Below are 21,253 nucleotides of genomic sequence, written 5' to 3' on the forward strand. Positions count from 1 at the left end.
TGTCCACTTTGCCTTGCAAAAAATTCCTTCCCAAAGCGGACCTTAATCTCTATGACCTGCTCAGACAACTCTTACCTTACTTGAAATGCGCCCTCCTTGCTGCCATCGTGTAATCATCCAACAAAGGTGTAGAGAAACACGTGAGCGTAAACAACAGGTCACAACATGATGCTTTTTGCTATTTCCTCTGAGTGTTGGTACCAGTAATACTTCAATGTATTCAATGAAATACTGAAATAAATTTAGAGAAATGGTCCTTTTTTTCTTTAAGAGCAAAATATTGTTCAGCTCACTTGGCACACACTTTGGATTGTAATGGTTTTACAATTTTGAAAAGCCATAAAGTTTCTTTTTTGCCTAGTATTTTGCTGGGGAAGACACAGAAAATTTATATTAGAAAGTGAATGCAAAGTTAAAAACATATCAGAAACCTGCAAAAAGAAGTGAGAAAAGAGCCATAAGTAACATATGTTAAGCAAATGAGACACAAAGCCATATCAGATAAATTGATACCCATTTAAAAGAGTATTACCTACTTTTATCTCTCCTGTTTCTTCTTTACTGAATGAGCAATTGAATTTTAGTGATACTCACTAAAAGGGATACCCACTTTTATCTTGCCTATTTCTTCTTTACTGAATAAGCAATCGAAAAAGTAAACAAAACAAAGATTTTGGAAACACCACTGTGAACTAGTCAGCTTGCAGTCATCACTTTGCCTCTTCCCTGACCCCTTTTTTCTCTTTTGGATTTCAATACATGACGAAGAGCTGGTAATTGGAATGGTGTAGTTACCTAGAAACTACTTAGAAACTTAGAAAGCACAAACGTCACCCCTGAGTGTAATAACTAGGGAAGATAATGCAAATTTTGAAGTGAGAATATGCTATACAGCTCACTTGACAAAGGACTGTTTACTTAATAGAAAATAATTCACACTTGTCAGCAACTTGAGAGGCCAAAACTGTTATCTAAAAGGTATTTTCCTTTTAGATCTGAAGTTTAGGTAAAGAGTATAATCATTATAAAAACTATTAAGCAAGTCAGAAATTCATACAGTAACATTAATGTAAGTAAAGAGGAATGCACATCTGTGACTCATGAATTGCATGACAGTATTTTACTTTGCTCATGAAGTTTTCTTACAGAATTGTACGAAAATACTGAGTGCTTATTTCTGAAACATCACAAAACAGGACCATGTTTCACACTTTGAGATACACAGTTGCTTTTCTTTGAAACATATATAATACTTAGGTTTCACATAATACAAAAGTTATAGAATAGTCTTTAATAAACTTTTGGAAATGAGGCAAATACAAAAATATTCAAGCTAAAAATTCCAAATCTACAGTTATCTCTAATTACATTTAAGAAATTACAAGTAGTATGGAGAATATGAAGGAATGACTGATAATTGTCTCTTCCAATACAAGAAACAAGGGGTGGCTACCCAATAAAACTACAGTTTCAGAAGGAACAAAAGGAAATACTTTTCCATGTCACACCAAGTGGATCTCCTTACCTCAGGACGGTAGGAGACTTAATGCACATTTAAAAAGCCATTGGTCAAAGTTATGCAATAAAAATCCACAGAGGACTAGTAAGTATCAAATTGCTGCTTCTGGCTCAGAAAGCCCCTGGGCCACAAATTATTAGAGGCTGGGACTTAAGAAAATATGAAGGTCTAGAATTTCAAACCTATCAGTTCCTACCAAGACCAAACCCTGTATCAGGATGTAAGTCCTGATATGGTCAGCAACCATATGAAACACCCACAAAAATTATTTTGAGAATCACAGATCATCAGAAAATAGAGAAGAGAGGAAAAACGGTCATTTATTGAAAAGGAAAACAAGTTCAGCAAGAGAATGCCCATCAGGCTTTAATTAAGTATTATTAGACAATATCACAGACACAGTAAGTTACAGAGGAAGATTACAGGGGAAGAATGACCATCAGGACAGATAGTGCTAGCTGAAATCACAGGACATAAGTTTAGAGAACACTAAAGAAAGGGAATATGGTTCTCGATTCTTTCCTCTTTCCAAAATCACCACCCAGAAGACAGTAGGATGAGCAAATGTTGAAGGATCAGCAGTCGGTGAAATGAAAAAGTGTGTTAAATAAGCAAGAAAACATATAAGTTTGTTATGACATTGAGCTGTTTATAAATAACAGGCATTTACACCTTAATAATCGTGCACTTCCGTGTTAGAGGGAAAATTGATTATGTGTCATTAGAATGAAAGATTAGAGCAGCTGTTAGTAAATTTACAGCAATATGAGATTACTGAAATCTCAAAATGTTTTTAATTTGAATAGGGAGACTTTAAAAGGTCCTGCTGAATCTACACTGTGGCCTGAGGAATCTTTTTCATCTGAACGAACTGCATACCTTGTGCAGCATTGAAGGCTAAACTGTTTAACACAAAAAAGCTTATGTATGTACCAAGAGTTCAAAAGTCCAACCAACACAACCTACAGGTCACATGTAACTTTTTAAACAATTTGCATGGCCACACACTTGCCCACAAATTGCGCAAGTGGCTGTGCCAGTCTGACGATTGCCTTGCACTGCTTCCGGGAGACTAAGCAGCACCGAGCAATCTGACCAAATTAATATTTTACTTTTTCTATTATTATTTATTTATTTTATTTACATCACTTCTTTCTGTAGATAACACAGGAATTGTGTAAAAAAAAACAACTTTTTTTTTGAAAAAATTTTTTAAAATTGATTTTATAGGATTTAGAGTAAGACCACTGGGCCTTAGGGGTGAACGAAAATGAGAAAATAGTTTGCCTTGTTTTCTGATCCAGCTCCACTAATTAGTGTGATGTTACCTCCGTATTCATTCTGAAATCTCATTGAGGACTACTGCAGGAAAGCTTCATTTTACGCTTTTGTTTTAAACTAAGATGCATGTGAATCCTGTACGGTAACTACATCCATGAAGCTAGCTGGTTTTATAAGATTCCACAAAGAGATTATAAATACTGTATTTTCAATGGCAGATAATTCCTATATATTGGCAACATAAGGAAGATGTCATCTAGAGAGAATTCCAAAACTGTGGTGTGTGAAAGAATAAACCTGCACTAGCTGATGGCCACGAGAGAATGCCAACATTGCTTACAGGAGGTTCTTACAAAAAACTAGCTAAGTCCTACCCACACTCTATCAAATGCCTGTGCAGAAGCAGAGCTGGAAACCGCTACACTATAAGCCAGGTCTGGTGTACCTGACCTCTATATCCAGAAAAAGAGGCTGGGAGGAAATAAGGACAGCATGTCTCTATCATAATAAAGATCCAAGAGCGGCTCATCTGTCTGGGATCCCAGAAGGAGGAGGGAGAGTAAGAAAGACAGATATATAGGAAAAAGATGGAAAGACGAAGGCATAGGATGCTGGTTAAAGATGTGTAGGGGAGCGAAAAGGCTGGGTCCTAGTTATGAGAAGCTAAATGGAATGCTACAGTATCTGAGAAAGCAGGAGCAGTTGCTGTTGGTGATTACAGAGCAAATTAAAGATTTGGGAAATTTAAATTTAGAAGCTCTTCAGGAAGGTTTGGTAAAGGAATACAGCTTTGCAACTAACTACTGCATTTCTGGACACCATTTTCAAAACAAACAAGGAATCTTCCTGAAATTACAGAAGAGTAAAGATTGACTGGCACATCATGTTGAATCACTTCTGCATGTTTTAATGCTGTCCCTTTAAATAGTCCCTGGGTTCCACTGCTACATTACATGGCTAATGCTGTCTGGAAATTATGGAAATTGAGCCTATGGTCTATGTCTCACATGTACTGCTGCTAATTAAGTTCTCTTTGATTTATCATTTGATTTAAAATATACAAAGGGGAGAAACTGCCTTTTTTCCCCTTCCTTTTTGGAGGAAGGATGATTTTGAAATAAGCTTTTATGTGATATTTTCTAGAAAATCTAATTTCAGAACTGTAAACTGTTTTTACTAGAGCTGTTCAACATTAAAGACTTAACATTTTAAAGACCATACTCTAAGAGCATATTGCATATAATCACAGATATAAAATGTAATTGTCTCATGCCACTTGCCTACAAGCATTTACTGCACTGCACTTTGTGCCTTAACATGGGATTATCAGACATCAAACAGGATTACCTCCTAAAAAAGTTGATCCTTAAATCGTGTAAGGTTAATATGGGGATTGGCTTAAAAACCAAGAATGGAATGGAACCTTAATGGATCAGATTAACCTCAGTGGAATTTTCCTAAGAGAAAGTAATGTTGACCATTAGGACATTGCTCCTGCAGTATCATGTTATAGGCATTGCTGTGGAAAATACAACCATTATTCTGATAAAGTCAAAACTACTGTAAATAGCAATGTTGCCAATGGATGACCGGCATACTGCAGGTGTCCTGACATTGCCTGTATCATTCACACACTGAATGGCATCCCACCTGCAGCTGTTATCACCATCCTAGCTTTGACAACCACAGAAAATCTTAGAATGAATTCATATTAGTTCAAAGAAGTGGAACAACTAAATATACTGACTGTCTTTACAGGATGCTTTTCACATTTGTAGAGTCTTACTAACTGAAAAATGCTAACTAGGCATTAGCATTCCTAACTAGGTATTAGCATTATTCAGATTGAAAGGTGAAAAAAACAAACAAACAAAAATTTTCTTAAATCAGATCAAATCAAATCAGCTCAGGTCAGAAAATCTTCTCCAAATACCACCAAGAATTGGAAGTCAACTCCCTCTGCTTTTTGCTCCCAAATATCACAGAAGGCATACTATTAGTTGAGACATTTCCTTTAGAGCAGAAAATTAGGCCTCATTTCTGTTTAATGAACAGTTTGGCAATTCTGGCCCTGAACATTTAGTAAATGAGAGGCCCTCCCCCAAAATAATTCGCATAAACCTATTTTTTTTCCCGTATTAGGTATCTCTTTTATGAGTCTAGTGGTTCCTCCTTTCCACACCAGTTTGGCTCACAAACAAAGGAAAAACAAACACTTAAAACAAAATTAGATTTAGCTTAGCCTGGGAAAGACGTTTTTTGCCAGCTGAAGCCATTCAGTAATATTGATCTAAATTCACAAGTTGTTTTGGTAAAATGGAAAGCTCCTTTTGCAGACAGCTTTCAGTTTGCCTGAACAAAATTGACCCAGTTCCAGTGAGGAAACCTTTGAAAAACCCATCCCTTTTGGCACTGCTGTAAGAGATATGAAGTCAGTATTGCTGCTTTCTAGTTTTCTTAACATAGAAGACTGCAGAAAGTATGAGAAAAGGTAGAGAAGACCAATATGGACACTACAGATATGGAACAATTGCTAGTCTAAGAGCAACTACATAAATTGTGACCCAGCAGCATGAAGGAAGACAATGAGGAGTATTATAAAGATCAATAAAATTATGGTAGCAGACAAAAGGTGAACAGGAAATCATTATTCACTATTTCTCAAGATACATGAGCTATGAGACACCCAGTGTAATTACCGGGAGCAAAAATAAAATGAACTACTTTTTCATACCACACAATTAAAATCATAAAGTCTTTGTCACAGGATGTCGGCAAGGCCAGAAACACAAATGGGATCACAATGACTTAGACACCTGAGAGATCCATCCACAGCTATTAATCATGACAGCTGAAGTACTGAGGCCATTAATTGACAGAACCTGAACACAGCCTACCACTCCTCACCTGACCTCTCTCAGCCTCTTTCCCTAAACACCTGGTACGGGCCACTCAAAGGGACACACTGGATGAAGTGACCTTTGGGGTGACCTCTCATAACATGTTCTTCCATAAACTAAAAAAAGGGTTGAATAAAAGTTTCAGTAGAACAGTAGTGCTGCTTCAAGCAGTATTTTGTACTTTTTAAAGGTGACAATATATTAAATGGATATATTTCCCATTTTCTGAAATGTGTGCAGAAGTTCCCAATTATTATGTTACTCATACTATTTTTATCACGCATTTTCTTAATAAAGGATTTAGACAAGAGATTTATTCAAGCTAATATATTATTTCCATACTGAGTTGAACTTAATGGATATCAAAACACTCACAGTATTAGATTTAGTGAAATTATCTGCCCATTTCACAGACTTCCTCTTAGCATGCATCCTCCTAGAATGCTCATCATCTCACGAGCATCTCAATATAACAGTTGCCACCTCCTGTTAAATACAACCTTCAGAACCGACCAGAACCCAGTGATAGAGAAGTGACCAAAAACCAGTGATTGAAACAAGGGCAAATAATGCACGATGCGCCACACAGATCAATAGATATTCTGTAGCGGAGAAATGGGAAATCATGCTGGAGTTTCAGGTAATTCGTTTTCATGTTTCAGCCTTGTGAATAATGCATACAAGTGATGCCATTGAGCAAACAGGAAACTGATGTTGTGCATAGGCTTCCATGCAATGAAACAGACAAGATACAATCCCAAATCTTTCAATACAGTCTTGCTCTTGTCAAAATCAACAGAACTTCCACTGAGATGGAAAGTTCAGCAATTTAAATAATCCAACTGAAGCCAACAGAAAAGTTGAGAAAGAGTTGTGCCTTTCACTTAAGAAAGCATTCCTTGTTCAAGCATATGCTTAAGTACATGACACTGAAGCTAGTAGCACCATGAACATAATCCAAGACAACTGTATGCAGGTCATTCCTATTCAAGATAGGACTCAAAATGCTAGAATACCTTCCTATATTGGAATTTACATACCTAAAGTTACACAGTTGGGTAAATACCTTGCTAAACAAGGGATCAAATAATGACTGTAAATCTAAATTCAGCAAGCATTTATTATATTCTATTGTTCAAGTTCAAAATAGATTTCTTGGGGAACACCGTGCACAGCCACTGTTGGGAGCACTATGCCAAATCTGTTTCTAGTGCATATGGGTGATAAAGCCAGTGGAATTATAAAAAAGGAATGTTTCTTAACATAATGTTTCAATTCTTCCAGAAATTATGTGCTTGCCTTTTGGTTTTGTTTTTGTTTTTTTTTTTTTTTTTACTGAATGCAGTCTATTAAAAATTCATTAATATTAAGTAATCAGAGACATAAATTTTAAAAGGAATACTTTAGTACAGATCATTATTTCAATTTCACAGTAATTCATTTGAGAAATGTTCCTAATTAATTTAACATTCATTTTTAATTGCTGAAAGATTAAATGGATTCATCTGTCTTTTGCTGCATAAGTTTAAATTACTAGCTTTAAATGCCCTTTATATTTATGGCAAGCTATTTTGTCAGTTTATTTTAGCAGAAAAAATAAGTCTTTTTTTTCTGCAGGAAAAAGAGTAAATGAAACCTGGGGAAGAGATGCAAACACAACTGTACGAGTCTATTTTTTATTAAGGGCAAATCTTATTCTCTTGACCAATGACTACCAGGAAAGTTTCTCAGGAAACTGAAACTGGGAAGAGGGGGCAAAGAGAGCTACTTACTACATTTTTGCCAGATACTCCTTAATTCCATTCTCAGAAAAGAAAGTGGCTCCTGTTAAAGCAGTAGGCAAAAAGATTTAAAAACAGCACTTAGGGGGACTGGAATAAGCAGCATGTTACTTTACTTAAAATTGTTCCTGAAAATTGGTGTACATAGTGTGGACATTCTTTGATCCCACAGCAGTCCCTCTGGCCTTTCCAATTTCACAAGTGACTATTAAATAACTGAGGAGGAAACAGAATTGGTGATCAATCCACAAGTTTAGAGAAAAAAAAATGTTTTCCTACATCTACATTCCCCCCCCCCCGTGACTATGTTCAAAGCAGCAGTGTATTATCTCATTTATAGTGTTCTGGAAAACATATATATTATGGACTGAATGAGACATTCATAGTAATTTGAATTATTTATACATGGAACCATGCCTTTATCCAAGCCAGTCTGGCTATTTATCCACCACAGGCTTGGTTCTTTTGCATAATGCTCATGGCACACACTTATGAGGCAAAGGCAAAGCCCTTGCCTAGGCAGTGGTTTCTTTTTTGAATTCAATCACTTGGAACAGGATAAACAGGTTTTAATCCATCCCAGGTATCTGTCAACTCTCACACTAGCAAGTCCTGGTCCCTCTTTTTCTCTGTTGAGCCCTAAGGATCCTCAATCCTTTTCAACATAGCAAAACATAGCCTTCACAAACAAGCTGGGTTCACAATGTCTGTTTGAAGTAACTTCTGCCTAGCTTAAGTGCTTTGAAATCAACAGAGGCAGATTTATCACAGATTAAGCATACAAAGAACAGTGAGACTGTGTACTTCACCTTACAGAGTGCCTTCCCTCTCCCCACATGCCCACTAGCATAGCTGTTACATCTATTTGCGCCTTCAGCACCTAAACGCAGATTACTTCCACTTTACTGCAGACCTTGACCCAGGATCTGAAAGACATAGAATTCAGAATACTTCGCTTTCCAAAGATTTGCCATTTGGCTAAATAAACAATTGCCAGTTCAGCTGTGTTGTTTTGGGGGGTTTTGTTTAACTCTATGTGGAGATCACTGAAACCGGTCACACGCTGCATAACAAGTTTGACCTCATAACTCGGGTTTCTGAGTTTTGCTTTCACTATGAAATCAGGCATTGCAATTCTGACACTTTTCCCAGAACTATGTAACAGAGGTTTGGAAATATAAAGCAAAAATTTGAGTTTTCTGAATACTTTCAGCCCTCCCAAATGCCTTATCCCACTTTCCCAAAAATCAGCGTTCATCAAATCGCAGTGAGTTGTTTTAGTAAGTTAATCTATAGAAAGCTGCTTCAGCAAATGGAAGTCATTGCTTAGAAAAGAAACAAATAATTGGTGGTTTAAAGCATTTTAAAATTATAGAAAACCTCATATTTTACTTTCAGGACCCATTTCAGGGCTTGCCTCAACTCAGTAAATGAGCATAGGGCCTAAGTCATAAATTGCCATTTATAAAAATTAGAAGAACATATAATTTTATTAGGCATTAAATTAACTACATAGAAAGAATGAGAAAACATTAAGTTGTCTCTGATTTTTTTTCTTAACAGACAGTACTGCATTTAAATGAGCCCTATAATTCTTAGGCTTTAATTCAAACAAACCTAATTGTGCATGGTTCACTTTGAACATGATAAAAATGTAAAGCATACATCAATGGCTTTAATATTTACTGCACTACTTAACTGCACTTTAAACTGAAGCAAAAAAAAAAAAAGATTTGATGGGTTGCTTTGCTTCATAAATAACAATATCCTAGTTGAAGGTCATGGGAGATTTTGCCAACAGTAAATTTCACTGTTTTATGTATTCTTTAGTATTATTTTAGTTCCTTATCAATAAAAGAAACAATGGGGCTACAGATATTTAAATTGGTCATAGAAAAGAAATGTCAGTTCTGTATATACTTGCAGTCAGATTAAATGTTAATGAGTTACAGGGAAACAACACAAAATCTACTATTTAACTCATCAGCGTGAAACACTAACATACCAAAACTGAGTAATTAAATAAATTTGAAAGGCAGCAATTTAGCAGGTTGCTAATTCCATCATTTATATTACCTTCTATTTGTGAAAAGTGAAGAATGGAGAGGGCAGGAGCAGTTTATTGCACCAGCAGTATTTGCACCTCAGCAAGGGCCAACACAAAGAGTTAGATGCTATTTATATCCACCTAAGATTTCAAAATAATTTTTAACATGGAACTGGAAATATCCAGATTTTGTGCTAGCTCCATTTAATCAAAGTGTGAAATTCACACTGTTCTATGACAGTATATTTAAATCTTCCTTTATTCTCTATCTTCTGAGTCTGATTAAAATGCAGTTCAAAACAAGCACAAGAACTATGGGGGGGAAGGGAGGTCATAGTTATTACGTGATGTTATTTTCTTTTTCTTAACATTTTCTTTAACAAAAGATCCTGACTACAACTTCCTGAAATAACACTGTCAATTGTAAATCGCTCTGATTTGTTTTTCCAAGATAGAAAAGGACTAACAATTACACATTCAGTTTTTTGGGGCACAGCTTTATTTGGTTAAACAAGAAAACTGCCTTGTGAAGCTTTTCAGCCCCTGCATTTCAAGAATCTGATGGAGCTCTCTTTACTGGAGCTAATTATTAGAACCACCTACTACCTCCTACCCCAAACCTGGCCCAAACACTGGACAGAGCAGACCGGCCCCAGGCTCTCCAATGCACAGACCAGCCTCTTACAATCTTAGAATACTATTGGCAGAGTGTCAATTTTTAGACCAGTAGAATTAGACAGCATTCTGGTATCATTCAAAAGGACAGTTATGTAGATGGATTTCCAGGTACTATTCTTCACATCCTCTTTTAGATGAACCACAGCCATCACCCGTAATTCATAACACAGCACACAAAATATTTAGATCCGATACATCAACTGAAGTAGCCAGCAAAGCTGGATTAAATTTCTGTTTCTCTAGAACATTCTGCACTGAGACGCAAGTGTTACTGTGAGTGGGAATCACATTATTCCAGGCTATACCGATATTCTGCTGGGAGGAACGTAGAGCCAAGTTATATCAAAGGTTCCTGTTAATCCTGCCGCTGGCAGGGGCCAATATTGGATACTCAAGTGATGTATGAAGTGGAGGTAATACTTTCCCTGAATATAACCCAGCACCTGCCAAACTGTGCTTTACGCAGTTTTTGGATTATTGTGCCCTCAGGGCTGAGATTTCTTGAATGAAGGTTCCTGGTTTCTTAGAAAACTCTATCATGATATTCCACATTTATAGATACCTTCACAGAGCAGGACTCAAACCTATACTAGACAAATGCTAGTTAATTTACCAAGCCAAGTAATTTTTGGCCACCTTCTTGACTACTAAATAAGCTTATTCACCTGAAACTATCTGCAATTTCTTCTACCACAGTAACCTCTCTTGTTAGTTTGCAATTCCTGTTTCAGAGTTTTTCAGCTTCTGTTTCACTCACCCTCTTGCTCAGTAACAGTAGTTCTTCCCTAGACAAATTGGAGTTATCCATCATTTTCTTTGTTACTGCTCTTGTCCCCAAATCAAAGCCTAATCTGCTCAGATACTAGCATTTGCTAGATTTCCATCATAACATAACTGACATGATTTGGAGAAATCTATTTGCCAGATTTCTTGATGCAAAAATTTCTGTCCTCAGCAATGTCCTTCAAGATTTCTTCCATGGTAGAGAGCAAGAAGTGCTTTATGTGTTATTTTTTTCTATCTTTTTTTGGCTCTATATGTAAGTAAAAAGTTCCTTTCTTTTCCCTCCTACTTACATGAGGTAATGAATCAATTTTGCTGGTTTCTCCTACTTCATTCATGAAAAAGCCAAACTTAACACACCTAACTGTTAGTCTTTTAGTCTTCACTTAAGACGACTTTCTTGAAGGAACTCAGATTTTCAGCCATTGTCTTCTGTTCTGCTGAGAACTTCCCTATCTCCTCTGAAGTTAAACTCACCAGCCCCAAGTTCTATATACACTTATCTTCTACCCACACTACCCCCTTCCCTGTGCTAATACTGCCATTGCTGCAGAAGCCTTATAGATGGCAGCAGTGTCCAATTTAAAATAATAGTTACAATAACAATAACAACAACAACAATAATAATAAGTATCCCAAAGCATTCAACTGACAGTCTCTTCCTTCCAGACTTTTACTGATGCTAGCCTAAGTCTCTTTGCCTATACTTTTGGAAGTTCTGATAAAAAAAAAGTTGTACAGTATTTTACACAGTCCTTTGCACTCTGCATACCTTTTTTAAGTTGCTGGGATGTATACTGCATTTGTTTGCTGAAGAGCTTTGTATGTCATCTGTGAACTCGTATCTTCACTTACACAAAGAAACCTGAGGAAGATAGATAGTATTCTGGATTCTTTGTAAAAATCTGCCTTTCATTAACTTCTGTCTGAGCTGGTCATTTTCTTGCTTGACAAATTCTAAATACTTTGGTGGGAAATAATTATTTTTCTTCCTATAGCCAAAATTCTTGTCCCAGGTCTCAATCCTTTACAGGCTCCTTCTGGGACTTTAGTTAGTCCACTCACATTAGTGTCTGCAGCAAGTCTTACTCTGATAGAACGCATCCCTGATTTTGGATTTGCAAACCTAATCCTGTCTAATAAGCTTTATTACTTGTTATTACAGAAAATCTAGTAAGGATTCAGAAGCCCCACTGGAAGAGATATTACAGAAAACACACTGTCTGTGCCCCACTGCATTCACAATATCACAACACCAGCACAGACCCAGCAATGATTTCAGGTTCTCAAATCTCACTGAAAACAGAGATTAAGCATCACTTTGTCTCTGAGGGTCTGTGTTGTAGCTTCTGAATGTAATTAGATGATTTATTTCCCCTACTGAAATGCACAGTCAGCACTTAACCTACCGGTTTACAAATTTAACAGGGATACATTGAACAATATTCAGGCAAATCTAGTCACAATATGAGCAGTCAGTAATGCATTTGACTAGTAAGTGAGCAAGTTCACCTGCCCAAAGTTTCAAGTGTGATCAAGCCATGTTATACTGTTACTTCTTCAGTACCTGTGGTGTTGGGAGTAGGGATTACTGTTACCAAAGGATAAGTAAAACCTGGATAATACTAATGCATACAGACATGAGAGTTCCACATTGCACTCTAGAACCAAAGTGCATTCAGTTCAAGCACAGCAACACACAAACACATGGGCCAACTTCATTCCATATTACTTCACAACTATACCCAAATTTATGCAAAAACCAAGTAAGCCATGCCATTAATGATAAATCAGTGGCTTTGCAATCAATCGTCTTTTTCACTGTAGCATCAAGATGCCCAAGCAGCAGATAAACTCCCCATCACACTAGGTCACAGCTGCTCAATTAGTTTCCTTCAGGGTCCTGGTATTTTCCTGCTGGTAATTTCTAACAAGGTCTACTCAACAGAAAACAACCTGTGAGCCCAAATTCTGCTCTCAGAGCTAGAAACAAGGATAGCACACTACAACCAATCTCCAAGAGATCAAGGACATCATAAGAAACATGAGTCTTTTCTCATTTGAGTTCACTGTAAAGCCTCACTTTATAGTCAAAGCAGAGATGCAAGTAGTTTTAGACTCTAGTTCCTGTGAAGTATTTTAGCTTACAGTTATAAAATTAACAACTAAAAGTATCTATTTCTCTCCACTAACAGTTAGAGGAAATGAAAGCCACTAATTCAGACTCTGGTGAAGATACTTGAAGTAGGATGAATCCCACACAAGGTGAGTTGTGGAAATTATTTTTGAGGCTTGGATCTAGACCAGACCCTATTCTTTAGGCATTTCTTCACTAACCAATACAGATATAAGTTTAAACACCCACATGCATTTTAATAAGGTTTATCCCAGGTCTAATTTTCTCTCCCTCTGCATTTAACTCTCACTGACATTAATGAGAGCTGCATGTGTGTGTACACACAGAACTGACTCCCGGCATTTTTAGAGCTTGATTTTTTAAAATGTAATTAGAAAAGCACATTGAAATGTCTTAATCTGTGTGTTTTGGGAGACATGTTTAATGGTGGCTAATCAATGCATAAAATTTACATTTAGAAAACTAGTATCCAGGCACTGCAATAATAAAAATATTTACAGAAATCACAATAGAAATAAAAATAAGATTATAAGTGCTTTCCTGGAAAGTGTTCATTAATATCTTGGTTTGTTTGGGGGTTTTTTGCTTGCTTTTTTTGAACCAAAGTTTTGAATACACTTCAGTTTATTAACCAAATAAAAAACTATCTGCAGCTGAGTGAACCACAACTGTATGCGTCTTTTCAAGAGGAGTAGGCAAACCCGCAGGCTGTAATTTTAAGTTATTCACTTTTTTCTTTGTAAGAAGCAGTCTGTAAACAGTGCACAATATTATCCCAGAATAAATACATTATTTATTTATTTCCTTTATCACATCCCTATTTGTGAGTGTATTTACTTAGAGCCTAGTTCTGCTAACTGTTACAAGTCTACAAAACTTTAAATTCTCAAAACACAGTAAAGGCCACTCACAAGACAGGCTGTGTTCTACACTATTTAAAATTGGTTGCCTTAATGTTATAGAAACGATCTGGCACATAAGATGAAATCAAAGCTTTTACAAAAAGCTTCTTAAACTGAAATGAAGAATTAAACTTTGGGACTAGAAGAATCAGAGAAGGGAAACAAAGTGGAAGGAAAAAGTCTCTGCAGAGCTGAAAAGAAGAAAGAATAAACCTTCTGTTTTGCTAGACTTGATGATACATTGTTAAAACACACCTTTTCAGCTGCATGTCTGATTTGACTGAATTCTAATTTTATTCTTTTTGAGAGACTTCATTTTGTTAAGTCCCTTTTGGGACTTTAGAGCCAAATCTTTTCCTGGAGTTAGCCCAGAATTTCAGCTCTTTTTTTTGCAATCTTTAGAGATTTTTAACCAATTCAAACACTGAAAGATAAGACAGAGGTCTAGGCAGGAAAGAAAAATCATACTATCCCCACATTTCTAAATTCCAATCTTAGTTATAAATTGAGCCCAAGTATAGCATGGTAGGGTCTGATGTTCCAAATTTTCCTAATTTCCTTATCAACTTGCTTTACAAGTTAACATCAGTTTTCCCCCAAAACTTTCAGCTATTCAAACACACTGTTTTTATTTCATTGGGGATGTAGTCTTGTTTTTTTTGACACTAGCAATACACATCCTAAAGTCCATAATTTCATAGACAGATACACAATCTCGCCTTAAGTGATTTCATCATCATTAGAGATGATCTTTGCAGAATGCAGTAGTCTTTCTTATTATAATTCTCAGAAAAAGTATATGGCGTTTGAATGGTATTTGGCTCACTACTTGATGTCAGAGTAAGTTTTGTGGTTCACAGTTATGCTTTTCCACAAGAAGCAAAAGGAATAAGCCCTCTTTCCTTACAGACCGAGTACTGTATCACCAGTTTCCCTATTTCTCCTCTCACCTCACACCTGCTCTGTAACATTAGCTGGTTATCCTTCCTAGCGCTTTTCTCCAACTCCCTGAACCCCTTGCTACATCACATCATTGCAAACTGGAGTAGGCAGCAGGTTCCATGACCACTTTGGGTTACACGCTACAAGTGGCTTGCTGGACTGTGTGTTTCCAAGCCATCAGACCAAACAGACCAGCAACATGTCAGCCTTTCCCCCAAGGAGGGCTTTAATTTGGGTCTCCTTTCTCAAACAGATTTTCATAAAGCTTGCAGGAACTTCATTTTTCTTAGAGGACTCCATGCCTCTTTCAAATTTGGGCATTTCACTCAATAAGAGCAGAAGTAGTCAGGGGATGGACTAACACCAGGATAAGAGAGATTATTTCCCTTGCATAGGAGGGAATTTTGATCTGCAACTCAGTGAAACAATAGATGAGGATTCCTACAAGGTTATACATGTAAAAGTCTGTCATGAAAATACATTATTTTCAATTATGAAATCCAGTGAATATATTATCAGACATTGGAAAACCACAGTCATTTCTGATGACATCCAAACCAGCCAGATTTGGTTTTCGAAGATGTTGAGCACTTGCTGCTCCTCACCTCGGCAAATCAAAGGATGTGTTTCCAAGAGTAACTCTAAAACATCCAAACATTGTTTTGTTAGTGTGGCTGCACTGTATATCTTTTTACAGAGCTCTGTCTAAGAAAAAGCAAAATAAAAATACAAGAAAACAAAATTTAGAAAAACCATAGATCCACAGCTGCGCAAAGAAGCAGCCTACTCCAAAATGTTTTCAGCATTTATCTTTATACTAGGTAAGTGTCCAGTAACTACTGGTTTTGACAGTAGCTATTAAGCATGGACAGCTATTAGCTATTAAAGATGTTTTGGACACATGCAACTACAATCTTTAAAGAATTCAGCTCCGTTGCTGTCCAGAGCTTGCACTAGAATGGAGGTGAGATCTGTTGCTCTTATATCCTGCGGCTACGCTGCCCTGCTGGGGCATTGCCCCACTACCACGCTGCCCCGCCCAGCTGAAGCACACTATCTGCCATGCAGACACACAACCTCAAGTATTCTTATCCCAGATGCCATGTGTCAGGGAGTCCTCAGACATGAGAAACACTCAGAAGACATTGCAGCACCCCCAATAAGACCTTGAATGCAGTTCTTCACCACCACCCAGCCTGCCTCACACAAAACCCATAGCTCACAAGAGACCAATATCCTGATGTCAGGCACTCCAATCACTTCAGGGGCTCTGTCCTGCCAGCTGGCACCATGCAGTTCACCCACAGCAGGTTCTGTGTGCTGGAGGACATCTAACACATGCTGTCAGTTTGCTGGAGGCTGCCGCAGGATCATGGAGACAGCCACACTGCAACAGTCTGGACATGCACCGCTAGCATTGCTTTCTGCAATGGGAACAACCTGCAGCAGTTCGCTAATCAGATGCAAAAGGCACCACTGTGACAACACCCTAAGAACTGGCACAGACCTGAAAGCAGGTGGAACCCCATTTCTGGGCCTGCAATCTCATCCACAAGCAGATGAGCATCAATCTTACAAAGCTGACCCCACAAATCTGTGGCACAGCAGTTACCCACCGGCAAGTCCAATCTCAATGCTTGCTAGACCAGGCATCCAAGCCATCCTCCCTTTTGCTATCCATCATTTGAGATGCCCCAGAAAACAGCACAGCAGTAAGTAGTGCACAACCACAAGTGCCAATTTCCATACAATCCCACCTGAAAGGGCCATCGCTCCTACTGTCATAAAGAGTACCATTTCATCACACCAAAGAATTTCAAAGACCACACATACACCACCACAGTTTTCCTCCATAAAGGATGGGTTAAAAGATTGGCTAGCACTTCTTAAGAGGAGAAACCATCCTGCAAGAGAGGATGCTACCGTAACCCCATTTGTACTCTTTGACTGGAATGTCAAAACAACCCTAAAGGAGATTAGTACAGCTCTTCAAAGCCTATGCAGCCTGCCTACTGAAAAGCACATTAAGATGAACAGAGATGTCAAACAAATCTGTGTTGAAAAAAGACCTGGAGCAAGCCAAGTCTGAAGAAACCACAGTCAAAGTTGATGAGTTACATTCAATATGTAGGGCATGTATGAGTTCTTCACCACTCTGCCTCAATTTTTTCCATGTGAAAAACCAAGAGCCACACTAAACACACAGACATTTCCCATACATTTGCTTTGGTGGATAAGATCATTCTACAAAGATTTTTTGAACAGAAAATGCTGTGCAGAAACAGGCTGAGCAAACCTTGAAATTTTGAAATACTGTTGATATTTCAATAGGTTGGAGAAAGCTTTTTTAGTTGTTGTTAAAAAAAAAAAAAGCCAAGCCATCTGCTCTCAACTGGAGCTTTCAATTATAAACATAAAAAATAATTCCAAAAGCTATGGAGTTGAGAAAATTCTGAATAGCTTAAATGCTGAAGAGGGGCAGGGGGAGGTAGACTCCAACAGAGGATTAACTCTAACCCCTATTCAAATACAGAATTCATCCCTGCTCTAGAAGTCCAGTCCAACAAGTATGCTGTGAAGAAGAGTGTCTCACATTGTAAGAACATGAAACAGATTATTATGGCTGAACTTAGTATTGTGCACTCAAGAAACTGGTGGAATTGGCAAAGAACCTTGTTGGTAACTATAAATACATTTTAAAATAAGTAGGGGTTTGCCCTGTACAGCACAGGAGACATTCTGTTTTACATCAAGAAATCTTGTGCTAATATAGTACAGTAAATTCTATTAATAGATGCCTACCAGTTTCAACACATATTTGAAAGACCCAACAGAAAAGATATGTTAAACTGAAGTCCACAGCTTCAGCTCTCAAAGGTTGCTTTAAATCACATAGCCCTACACTCTCCCCTTGGCGCTATCCCATAAAGAATATTGATATATTCCTATTCTATGGGAAGATTTGATGTAAAACCAAACTGACCAAAATACTGAGATATAAATCCCCAGGGTAAGGGAATTCAGAGAAAAGGTGCCGGTAGCAATCTTAACCAATCTTACAAAAAAGAAGACACAATACCATCTTTCATCAAACAACTGTCTGACAATGAGCAGCACAACCATATACAATATAACAAGGGTAATATTGAAATCTGTTCATAATTTGTAACCATGTCAGATTATATCAGTACAAAACCAGGAATTCATTTAATACATCTCTTTAATACTTAATCCTGCTTATGTGTTTGCATATTTGTGCTTGTCCACAGAACACCCTACAAATTCTCTCCTCGCAGAGGACTCCCCAGGTAGAGGAGAGACCACATACAGGTTACTCTGTATCAACCAGATTATTTTCCAATACAGCAATTACAATTAATTCAGCACTTGTACGACCTTCCCTATGCTAGGCTCAGGTTCAGAAATTCAAGAGGTATGTTGGTAGGCAGGGTGAGAGAGAGAACAGCTTCAGAAACTCAGTCTTGCATTAACCTGTGTTCTGCCACCATGTTTTGCAAAAAACAAGAAATCGAAACCAAAGAGGGAAACCAAGCAGGCAAGTATCCTTTGCTCTAGCCAAACGAAGTTGGATCTAAGAACCCATCTGACCTAACAGCACTGTTTCAAAAAGTTGACTATCTATCTGCTATACTTTAGAGGCAGGCAGAAGGACTGGAGTACAGACAAGAGCAAACCATATTCCCACCACTGGATAAATCCAGATTTTGTTTAGAGTTGTTACTGAGGTATATGTTCATTCATATAATTTAAATAAAAACAACACTGTTTGCAATAGGAATGGAAAACAATACATTTCTTTTTCAAGAAGGAAGGGAAAATGATGTTCTCACATTGGTCACTGCCCTCTTCCTCAGTTCCCTCTAGTGAGACACAAGAAAAAGGATTCCGAGTCCCTCTCCCAAAGAAGGCATTTGTGTTTACATTGATTGGGATTGAGAAAGTGCATGTTAGAGTAACTCAAAATAAGGTAAGAAGCTGTCTAAAATAAATGCTATAGTAATCACTTTTTTCCTCAAAATTAGTGGAGGGAGACATTTCCAGGCTGACACCAGACTCCTGTTTTGTTTTGTTGGTGGTTTTTTTTTTTTTTTAAGTCAATAACATTTGACAACTGAAATCAACTGCCCACAAAGACCATGCAGCCTTTAAACGTAGCAGCATGCTGGTGAAATAAGAAGCAAGTCCCAGACATAATCCACTGCTATCCAGATATTTGTGGCATTTACATACTACAGAAGTTTGCAATCATATCCATGACATGCTAATTCAGAAAGCTCCTCAATATCTTGCTGATCCCTCCACTGGATTCTCCCTAAAATGGCACTGGAGTTATGGCAACAAATCTTCCATCTGGCCAAGCCTCCTCCTGTAGAATCACATGCTTTTTCTTGTAACTTACCTGATGCACTGCAGGCAAGTTCCTGAGGCATCCACATTTGTTGCTGCAAAAAAACCCCAAGATCTCCAATCTAGGAAACCTATATTCTGAGATACTTAAAGGCCACTGAATTTACAGACTGTTGTTAAAGAAAAGCAGTCTAGCATCCAAAGGAAATTATTTTTGTAATATGGTTTTCAAAGGAATTGCTGCATGCTGGAAATCTGTCTTTGTAATGCAGTAGTAAGAAAACATAAGTGTTTCTCCTCTAAATGTGTATCTATGATCTGATAGTATATCCTGAAAGCACCCATATTTCCTTAGAAAGAATACCTCCACAAAATTTTATATATTTTAATTTAATAAGGACTGAAGCCTGCATAGTCCAAAATTCACAATCCATGAAATTAAGGATAACGTGGCACAGCTTTGCACCACTCCACTTTCTAAGGCCCCACCTGCAAGCCCTTTATTGCTACGACTGATTTTTCTTTTTTTTTTTTCTTCTTTGAGTCAGTACACTGAAATTAATATTGCACCACTGCACCTGATCTTACCAGGAACTGTCACTGCCCTTTGTAGTACTTCACCTGAAGTTAGACCACAGGCAATCTGCAGCCTGCCCCCTGTACAGAAGTACTCCTGAAGCACTATTCTAAGACCCAAGGTTTAAGGTTGGTGACATACCTTGTTCTGGGTTTTAATGAATTATTAATTAAGATATGATTTTTAAAAAAGAAAAAAAGAAAAAAACCCCAAGAGACAACCTTGAATCTGAGATAGATTTATACCCAACATAATAGTCTCAAATCTAAAACAACCCTTCAGAACTGAAACATTGTTAAGGATTTTTTAAATTTTTTAAATCACTGCATAAAAGCAAATTTTTCCCATTATAATAGCATTAAAAGGTCTGAAGCAAATTTACACATTATAAGAACACTACTCTCCTTCGCAGGAATTACTTACACAAGGCATCTTTCTCCAACCTGCCTTGTCTCTTCTCTTCCCCACCAAAACATGAATAACTTATCCAAACACAGTTTTGTCCCTGAATTGAAAGTACCAAACATAGTATGACATCCATTTCATTATTATGTTGCTTTTCAGGTAAAAAGCACTCAGATATAGTTAGAGGTTTATACTGCTGCTGATCAGAAGTTGATCCCTTATGTTCTAGACCCTTTCCTAAAGAAAGAAAAGGAAAAAAAAGAAAAAAAAAAAAGGAAAAACGTCTTTTAGAGGAGAAACTGAGAGTAGGAACAATCTTTCTATAGTACGCTGACAGTGGATTCTAACTTCCCCAACATCCCAGGTTTTTGTCTCTTAAAGCCCAGCATCCACTCTGCATTATTCAAACAGGCCCTTTGCATAATGAGCTATCCAGCAGCTCCATTCTACCTCGTCTCCCCTCTATTTTGTCTACAGCCAGTAATTTGAGGGCCTGACCTAGGAACGTCAATCAGCAACGTCAGTCAGCAACGTGAAATCAAGAAGCAGCAGCAAGTAGTAACAACGTTCCCTGCTGTCATCACTAAGAAATTAATAATACACTATAATTTTTGTTTGTTTGTTTTTCATTTAACATGCTGATGCACTGAACCACAATGCAGGCCAGTTTGTGTCTGCAGCTGAATACCAGATCAGATGGGAAGAAAGTCCATGCTTCTTGAAATGTGCTTTTGTTCAGTCATCTTACAGAAACCCTAGACTTGTAGAAAACAAGCAAGATGAGCACTCAGGTACAAAGGAGCCCTCAGTCATTTATGCTTTCAATACAGCGGAATCAGCTTTTCAAATAAAAAGAGCACAACTGCACCAATTTGTATTTTTACAGCAAGATGCATGAGAAAGGCTCACTCCTCTAACTGCTGAGCATGCTAA

The sequence above is a fragment of the Ciconia boyciana genome, chromosome 8 (assembly GCF_034638445.1).
Source record: "Ciconia boyciana chromosome 8, ASM3463844v1, whole genome shotgun sequence".
Lineage (NCBI taxonomy): Eukaryota > Metazoa > Chordata > Aves > Ciconiiformes > Ciconiidae > Ciconia > Ciconia boyciana.